The 10146-nt window shown below is 38.1% G+C and overlaps 1 long non-coding RNA gene across 1 annotated transcript; it reads left to right on the top strand.

Moving 5' to 3' along the window:
* Positions 1–3: 3 nt before the first annotated feature.
* LOC125486135 lies at positions 4–10097 on the top strand. Its single transcript, XR_007264810.1, has 2 exons — positions 4–350; positions 672–10097. It is a non-coding gene; the product is annotated as an uncharacterized LOC125486135 (long non-coding RNA).
* Positions 10098–10146: the final 49 nt, after the last annotated feature.

Genomic DNA, 10146 nt, shown 5'->3' with positions numbered 1-10146 from the left:
TTTTCTGATGAAGGGTCTAGGCCCGAAACGTCAGCCTCTCTGCACCTCTGATGCTGCTTGGCCTGCTGTGTTCATCCAGCCCTGCACCTTGTTGTCACTTATTTGTACCAGACTGCTTCTATTGCGTGGCCAGCAGTTAAATGAATATTGTATAACTTCGAGCTCCACTGCACCGGTTCACATCAAGATGGATTACCTGTCCATTCATCTAAACGAAAGCATCTGCGGACACGCATTTTTTTCCTCACCCATCAAAGCTCCCAACGAATGGCGCTCATGATTAGGGAATTTGGCCCTCTCATTTCGGAGAGCACCCTTCGATCCCACGACGTTTTGGCCGCTCTGAATTGGTAGGATATCTCAACCTGTTAACAGTATTGTTTCCGGTCCGTCATTCTCTGTGTCGGATGTTTACCTGTGATGTTTGAGTACGCAAAGCTGTGGGATTGGTACACTGAACAAAACGACTTTTGACCGTTTTTCTGGTGCCTATTCCTACATTTCAGAGCATCCAATATGTTGGCCATACTTGATTTGAGTGACAATTAGTTATTGTCATATATATCTAGAAAGATAAAGTGAAAAGCGTTTTGTCACCACAATCTAGCACCACTTTGAGTTACAAAAAGAATAAAAAGAAATTACATAAGCAGAATTTATTCCTTGTACAGGGGGTCTTCAAATACAGCTCCAGGATTTCTGCAAGGTGTCCCGGACATCAAGGAGCCCCTGCTCTGAGTCCAGCAATGATGATCCTACCAAGAGACCATGCTTCAGGCCAACTGCAATGGGAGACCCCGGTCCAGGCACCTTCACCGTCTCTACCAAGTTCATCTTCCAGGCCTACCACAGCGAGGAGTCCTTGCTCTGGTCACCGCCGCAGCCAATGCCCTGCCAAGTCCATTCTCCAGGTCTACCACAGCTGGGACTCCCCACTCCAGGCACTGTCAACTGCTGCAGCTGACTACTTGCCAAGACCATGCTCCATGCCTACCGCAGCCATGAATCCTTGCTCCGGGCACCACCTCTGCTGCAGCTGACACCCTGCTCCAGCTTCCCCATGAAGTCAGAAGATGAAGAAAAGAAAAAAAAAGATGAAAAAGGCGAACAAGAGAAGGATGCAGCCTGTCTGGAGCAGGCGGGCTCAGGAGTCTGAACGCTACCTACTGTGCTGGAACCACCATCTTGAATTGTAACACTCTGACTGTTTAATTTTACTGTGTTGCAAATATAAAGGTAGAAAGCCTGTTTGGCTTGGCTGTCTGTTTCCTCCATAGCAATTTCCTTTGGCAGAGTCCATAAATTAAAAATTAAAATTAAAGCTACGCCATTCAGGGGTGACATCAAAAATTTATTTTTAATGTAAATAATAGTGGAAATCTGGGACCTTCTTTCCTCCCTCTGCCACCTGCCCCAATGAAACGCTGCTGAGGCTAGGTCAGTTGAAAAGATCAAAACAAATATTGATAGATTTCTGTTAATGTCTAATTAATGCCTATGCTTTAAACCTGAACCATTTGTTTTCAGCCCCCATTCACACAAAAAACAGAGAAACAAATACAATTAAGGAATAAATGAAAAAAAGTAATAAAACTAGCCAGATTACTTAAATGGTTTTCACAATGCATTTTTCACTGGCATAGATGTTGACTGTTTGGTTGCTTTTTTGGGAACCTTCTCAGTTAACTCAGGTAAAGGTAATAATACTTCCAACTCAAATTTCTACTATCTGGCCTTCCAAAGGTGAGTGTGGGAGATCAGATAGGAAGCTTTCAAATCTTCAGCTGTGTTGTCAGCAGCCAACCTCATCTACTCCAAATAATACAGTTAAAACACAACTCTAACTCTGGTTCCGCCCTGGTGGATTGAATGTCTTTTCCTGAGGCTTCAATTACCACTCAACATCTGTCATCTGCTTGAACATAGTGTCTCTTCCTGACTTGCTGGAACCAATTCCCAGGTACTGACCTCATGAATAGACAACTTCTGCTATCTGTTTAAACATGGTGCTCTTTCTGGGATTGCTGTGTCTGTTAGAGCCCTTTTGATCAAACATTTTAATCTCTAGGCCTGATATCTTAAAAAAGCTTATTTGGTCTGTTCTTTTCCTTTTACCACAAGCTATCCCAAAGTCCACGAGTCATTCTCAACTCTCAATTTCTAGTTCACAGCTCCAAACCAAAATTAATATAAGAATAAAAATAATGAAAAATATCAGTGAAGTTTCCAACAAAATATGTACTGTCTATCTACTCTATTAAATCCTGAAATCATCTTAAAACTTTGATTAGATGATTCTGTAGAGTGTTCAAGTTTATGCAACCTTTGCTTAGAATTTAGCTCCTTTAGTCCTGGTAGTATTTGGGTGAAACTACAGTGCACCATTAGAAAGGCCAATATATTTTTCTTGAAATGCAGTGCCTGGAATTGACTGCTGCACACAAGAGCTTTGTACACTTAAGCATAACATTCATCCTTTGTATTCCAGCTCTCAAGTTAAACACCAACATATCATTGATTTGATTTTGTACTTTCACTAAGTTTTTAAAATTTCTTTACTTAACCCCAAATTCTCTCTGCTTATCCACAGTTTCTGGCCATTCAGAAAATGTTTTGATCTTTCTTTCAAGGGTAAAAAGTATGCAGTTTGCCACATTGAACTCCCCCGCCACAGTTTTGTCCACAGATTATCGATATCCCAGACAAACTTTTCATTCCAATCAGTTTACTGTGCCACATAACTTCGATGCTGTGAGTAAACTTAGATATGCATTTCTCTCTATTTCTTAATCTCAATTAATTATAGACACAGTAAAAAACTGAGTCCCAGAATAGATCACTGATAGACACCAGGTCTATTTTAATTATATATCTGTTATCCTTATTCTTGATCTCCTAACTCCTAACCAATTCTTTATCCAAGCTGTTTGTTGCCAGATGCTTTTCTTTTGGTGAAAGTCTCCTTTGTGGAACTTTTTTGAATGCCTTCTGAAAATCCATATAAATAATCATAAGACCATAAGAAATAGGCATAGGAGTAGTCCATTTGGCCTCTTGAGCCTACTCCACCATACAATAGAATCATGGCTGATCTGACATTCCTCACAACAACTTTCCTGCCCTTTCCCTATATCCTTGATTCCCCTACTGATCAACAATCAATCCATCTCAGACTTAAATATACACAAGGACTTTTCTCACACAGCTCTCTATGGCAAATAGTTCCAAAGACTCTCAACCCTCTGAGAGAAGGAATTTCTCTTCATCTTGGTCTTAAATTGGCGCCCCTTTATTCTGAGACATGCCTTCTGGTCCTGGACTCTCCCAAGAGAGGAAACGTCCTTTCAGCATTTATCCTGTTAAGCTCCTTAAGAATCTGAGACATGGCATTCATAGAGACTCCCATATCTAACATGTCAGTTTCCTATTCAAACAATTCAAATTGGTTTGTTCGATGTAATGAACTTGTCTAGCTTTTTCTGATCAATTCATAATTGTTCAAATCCTAAATCATAGAGACCCTAATAACAGAATCTAGTAAATTCCCCATAATTAATACTAAATTAACAGAACCCTCAGCTCTTAGTTTACCTATCTTATCCTTCCATATTGGCAGATTTTGAATTCAAGACAACGATTCCTGAATCAAATGTTTTAGAAGATAATGTCTAATACATTGACACATTTCTCAAATAAGGCTTTTTTTAACCCTTGTGACCTCACACCCACATGGTTTTCACAATTTAGTCCCTCCAATATCACACATCCATTTCTGACACTTTACCCTCATAAGCCACCACCTAGCTGCATAACCAGTTCACCCAAATTCTCACAGTCAGGTCAGTCATGGTCTTAATAAATGGTGGAAAAGGCTTAAGGGGAGGAATGACCTAATCTCATAGCTAATTCGTACATTTGTGTAAACAGTTTTCCTTTTACAATTCTGAAAAAGGTAAATCTCAAATTTTGAGTGTAAGACAAATCAAAGTAGGAAAAGGTAACTTCAGGACTGATGTCTGGAAATTTATGTAAAAACATAAGAAATATTAGCAGGACGTGATTAATGACCAAAAGAAGAAATTACTTTTCATCTCCATTTTAAGTGGAAACCATTTATTTGAAATTGTGCTCTTAGTTCTCGAGTCCCTAACAAAGGAAATCATCCTCCTGGCATCCACCCTGTCAAGCCCCTTCAGGACCTTCCAATAAGAACTCCAGTTATTCTTTGAAACTGTTTTGAGTATAGGCTCAACGTTCTCAACCTTTCCTTGTAAGACAACCCCTTCTTCCCAGGAATCAACCTAGTGAATCTTTTTAAATTGTCTCCAAATGCAAATACATCCATTCTTAAATAAGGAGACAAAAAGTGTGCAGTATCTTAGGGTGTGGTTTCAATAATGGCCCATATAATTATAGCAAGGCTTTCCTACTTTTATACTTGATCTCTTACAATGCAATGGCATTGTGGGTCCACCTACACCATATGGACTGCAGCGGTTCAAGAAGGCAGTTCACCACCATCTTCTTGACGGCCAATAGGGATGGGCAATAAATGCTAACCCAGCCAGTGGCATCCACTTTCCATAAATAAATGAATAAAAAAGTGACTAACATACCATTTGCCTTCCTCGTTACTTAGCGGTACTTGCATGCCGACCCTTTGTGGTTTATGAATATGATCTCTCTTTAAGTGGAGAATCTTATATTTTCTCCACTTTATGCTCCATCTGAAGGACACCTTGTGCACAATGATAGAATCCCTGTTTCTGAGAAGAAGCTCTAAATTCAAGTACCCCCTCCAGCACCTGATGCCCAAGAAAAGTGCATTTGTAATGTGGCCGAACTAGTGGCGAATCAACCTGTAAATACTCTCAACATACATCAATCACGGGTGCTAAGAGTGGGAGAGGTTCATGGTCAGCAGGTGATACCAAGAAAATTGGAGCATCGCTATTAATATATCTGGAAGTGCAACATGCATATAAAGGTGGATGTTGCCACTGCAACTTAGAGTCTTGGAAGGGGCTCAGTTGATAAACTGGTATGGATTAGTGCTAACAGCATGGAACTCAATCCCTATTTCCGCTAGGGTGGATTCAGGACATATGTTCTTAGTGGAGGTTATTGCTACTGTAGGTTGGACCTGTTGGAGCAGACAATTGAAGAAGATACTCTCTACACACCTAATTAACCAATCTGTATCCCTTTGCAACTACTTTTGTCCTCCTGTCAACTTGCTCCTACGTAGCTTCATGTTGTTAGCGAATTGGCTCCCATATATTCTATCTCTTTATTCATGTCATCAATATAGGTTGTAAATAATTGATCCCCAGCACTGATCTGTGTGGCACTCCACTTGTTACAGTTTGCCAACCTGAAAATGACTGCATTTATCTTGATTCTGTGTTTTCTGTTGGTCAATGCTCTATCCACATATTATCCCAACGCCAAGCATCTTGTATTAGTAATCTTTTATGTGGTACCTTCACTTGTCTTATCCAGAGAGAAATGAAATGCACTTCACAATAGAACGGTGAATGTCAAACCCATGACAGTTAAAAAAACATTTGAATGCCGAAATAGATGGACTATTCAGGGTGGTTGAACTGTGTGTGTCAAGTGGTCCTGCTGATTTGTGTTTTTACTGATAGCTTCTGAAAAAAAAATCCATTTCAGAATACGTAAGACATTACCCCTATTGTTTTCTAAAGAGATTGACGTATTTGGACTGCAGTCTCTTTTGTGTATTATGTACACAGAATAACTGAAAATTCTAAACTGTATTACAGGAATCCTGGGATAATTTGTCAGGAATTTTTGGTAAACTGAGGTACAAACAGGAGATTTCATCTTAGTATTGTCAGATGTCCTGAATTAAGTCTGGATTCCAGTGTCAACTCAAGTTTTAGCAAAGCATTACAACATATAAATTAATTAACTAGAGTCATATGCAGTGAAGAATGCTGATATCCTCATATGAGAAGGAACATTTCCCTATTTTATTTATGGGCTTGGGAAAGAAAAGGATGCAGCACATAAATTGAATCCTATTCTTCAAACTAGTTAAAATCTGGTAGCGATGATATCTGATAATATTTACTTCCAGCTGAATAGCACCTTTGAAAGGGCTAATGTGACTGAGCACGTCATCTTGTTACTATCCTATAAAAGTCAAATTAGAAGGGTGCAGAAAATTCAAGATCATTTTCACCAAGGATACAAGGTTAAAGCGATTGGCAAAGAGCTCTTGAAGCAGGTTTTCAAGAACAGATAAAATTTTAACAAGAAAAGTATTGAATCAAACAGAAACAAAATTTTGAAGTGAATCACCACTGTTATTTAATAGTTTGTCTCTGAATCTGAGAATAAAACAACATAACAATACAAATACATTTGTGTAAAATTAAGTAAAACTAAACTAGGATGTGAAGATGACTGGAGCAAGGAGACAATATCTTGGATAGCAACTTACAGCTGATCCAAGGTGAAGCTAAATTTCCTTGAGGAAAGCAGAACCATTCAATTCCATAACAGTCAATCTCCTTAAAGGAAGATGTACCATTTCTGTTCACATCAAAGATTCAAGTATTCACAAATACTTGAAATATAATAGTTATGCATTATGTATAAACCATAAAGTTTACCTTGACATGTCCTGTTGTAACCTTGAACAAAACTGTTACTGGTGCTAAACAACCTCAGGCAAAACAGAGATGTAATGAATCTCTTAACATCTAAATCATAACCAATTTAGTTTATCAATTGATAGGAAAGTATCAAATGATTATACGTAATCTTCTTGTTACACTGTCATTGATATTATTCAATAGTTAGTTAGCAAACCTATGTCTTGACTTCATCCTAATTGCTCTTCACTCAGCAATGTATTGTGGATCTATTGTGATTGAGTGGCTATCAATTAAATTTGGACTACATTGTCTGAAATGATCTAAAGGAAAACTAGTGGAGGCATGTTACATGCCATAATTTATATCTTTTGTAAGCTACATGTGCCTCACAGCAGCCTTGAAAACACCAGCAGGCTGCCTGTGAAGATACTGTACAAACAAATTTAAAGCTGCCACATAATGAAATGAACAAGCTGTGCCCAACAAAATGAGGTAAGCGGAGACTTGGTTGTGATTGGTAGATTACAATCCAGTTTTTAATTTGTATGCATTAGAAATTGGTGAACAGATGGGTATATTATACTTTAACTAGAATCAATTGCCTGTTGGCATTTTAGATTACAAATTGGGTAGATTTTCAGAGTGACATTGTCACGTGAAAATGAAAGTTGTGGAAAGTCTGATCCAGTTTCATAGTTGGGCCTCATTCAGATAACACTGTTGAGCTGCTTTTGCCAAAGGTACCTGTATGCTGATTGATAGCCCAATAGGGGTGGAAGCTTGGCAATGCTCAGCTCAGCTGAAATTTTATGGTAAGTGAAATTGCGAAGAGGGGAAGTGGTCGTTAGACGGAGCTCCAGAAAGCTGAAGATCGAGGCAAGTTTGGTGAAGGAAAACGTGAATAGTCCCTACCTTTGTGGCTTTTGGATTGGTTCTTTAAAACTGTTCCGTATATGCTCCATCCAGTGATTATTTCAAAATGACATCAGGATCTTACTGATGGCATTGAAGTCCATTCCACATGGTGCCCGGATTTGACTGCTTCTGCTGGCTACTTGGGCCACTCATCTTAAGGACTCCCACAAAAATGGGTAATCAAAAAAGCAAAAGGACTAACTGCTGTATTGGATATTCAATCACATTAATATCCAGCAGTGTCGACAAAAGTCAGCTTTAATTTTATGGCAGTTAACTGTCATGTATATTGCTTTTACATTGCATACAGTTTATATGTTTGGCTATATCCTAGTTTGAGCTCACTACCCAATACAAGTGTAAAGTTGAAGGTATGAAAAAAAAATAGGCTGGATCTCTCATCGGAAATGGACTTTCTGCTTTAGATTCTGTGACAACTCATCAGAATTTATGCCAAATTAGTTGTGTTAAAAGATTACTCCACTGTATTCAAGATTGCCATTTATGTTACAGTTCCATGCAACTAAGAATGAATTGCCATCTATCATTGGTATGGTACAGTAACTTTATGCACATAATGCATTATACAAGAACATTTTGAGACATGAGCAATTTCTCAGTGGAAAGTCTTGGTTTCATATGCAAAACTTCAAGAACCATGCCCATGGAGGTGAGAGATAGAACAGTACAAACCTGTCAATGCACAGTACTCACAAAACAACACCACCAGTAACAGCTTGTGAGATCAACAGCCACTCTCCCAAACATAAAGTTATGTACTGAGGAATAAAACCAATTTCAAAAAAGCCAGTTGACATTACCTACATTGTAGGTCACACTTGCAAATGGAGGATGAAAATACAGCTTTTATCAATATTTGAAGATTTTCTAAGTTTTTTTGTTATAGTGCACTTCCAAATAATTTCAAAGCATTTTAACAATGCATTAAATACCTATTAAGATATGTTTGCTACATTTAGCTCTTTTATAATAAATAAAAATAAAATTATTACTAACTCTCTTTAAAAATGCAAGGGTTTTGGATATCTGTGAGGATTCTAACAGACTTCTGCATTACATTGGCAGAGGTTTTGCAGAACCTCCATGGAAACGATGTTGAATACTGAATACTGGTTGAATACCAAATACCTCCAGTGATTCTGCTAATATCAGAATTTCCCTGGAACTTCAGAGCCAGAAATTATACTGTATCAAATGCTGTTATTCGTTTATATGAGAACATAATACAAATTGAGACTGGTAATTTTGCTTATTGGTTACAGAATTAAAGAAGAAACTGTATGTATATATACACACTTCTAGACACCCATATTATGCAGCTACTTAAGGAATAAAGGAAACTTTAAAGGCGAAAATTGACGCAAAATTTGCAAAAAGAAAATTACTTATGTATTATAAAATCACAGAATCAAACAACTGAAGAGTGTTTAGTGTAAATTCATCTTTTCTATGAATAAATATTTTTCAGCAAAATTGACACTCAGAATTTAAGTATCTTTAAGTGACTGCTGTTGAGACCTTCATTTTATTATTATTTTTCTCATTTTTGGATTAAAACTGTGAGCTGAAGTTGAGAATCAAACTTTGAACTTTGAGCAGTTGCTTTTGGAAAAGAGAAAGCAAACAAACTGATTTTCGTTTGTGGGAACTGGCCTCAAAGTAATTGTGGGTAATAATTTTCCAGGACCATGACAGACTTTTCAACACCGGTGTGTTGGTCAAGGACGGTCGGATGGTTAAATGTTGAATGGGTCAGCCAAGGATCGAATGCTGCTGGCCAGCCAATCAGAGAGAATGTTGAAAACGAAAGAGAAACTATTGTTTGATAACAAGGTGTAGAGCTGGATGAACACAGCAGGTCAAGCAGCATCAGAGGAGCAGGAAAGCTGACATTTTCTGAAGAAGGGTCTAGGCCCGAAACATCAGCTTTCCTGTTCCTCTGATGCTGCTTGATCTGCTGTGTTCATCCAGCTCTACATCTTGTTATCTCAGATTCTCCAGCATCTGCAGTTCCTACTATCTCTGAAACTATTGTTTGAACTTGTTTGTTAGGGGTTTTGGCCAGAAGGCTGTGTACATGGAAGCTGTTGGATGGGAAGCTGTTTTGAATCTTACTTTCTCTCGTTTTATACCCAATTAAAGATTTATGGAAGGTTTTGAGGAAAGAACTTCCAACCTGTGGGACATAAATAAAATTCTCCAGCAGTCTGTAGAAGGTGTTTGTATGAATCAGTGACTTAAGAATTCAAGCAACGTACAATCCTGTGTGCCGGGAATACAATGCATCGTTCAAGGATTTCTGAAGGCCTATTACACATCTTAAAACCATTAACTAGCAAACTACAATTCTTTATTTTTCTTTAATTTATCCCTTAACTGTGCCTGTCCATCCAGTTGTGTGTGACTGGGCTTGGTGTTTAAAGAAAGTTGAGTTTAGATTGTGGATATTAAGTAGATCACCTTGTTGTTTATCTGCATTCTGCTAAAGTTGTATTGATAACAATAAACCAATAAGATTTTTGTTTAATTATACATTTGTTGTCTGATATATGCTATTTATAAGGTCTGGTTGGGAACAATT

The sequence above is a fragment of the Rhincodon typus genome, chromosome 26 (assembly GCF_021869965.1).
Source record: "Rhincodon typus isolate 14 chromosome 26, sRhiTyp1.1, whole genome shotgun sequence".
In the NCBI taxonomy this organism is placed as follows: domain Eukaryota; kingdom Metazoa; phylum Chordata; class Chondrichthyes; order Orectolobiformes; family Rhincodontidae; genus Rhincodon; species Rhincodon typus.
This window is presented reverse-complemented; position numbering and strand designations above follow the sequence as displayed.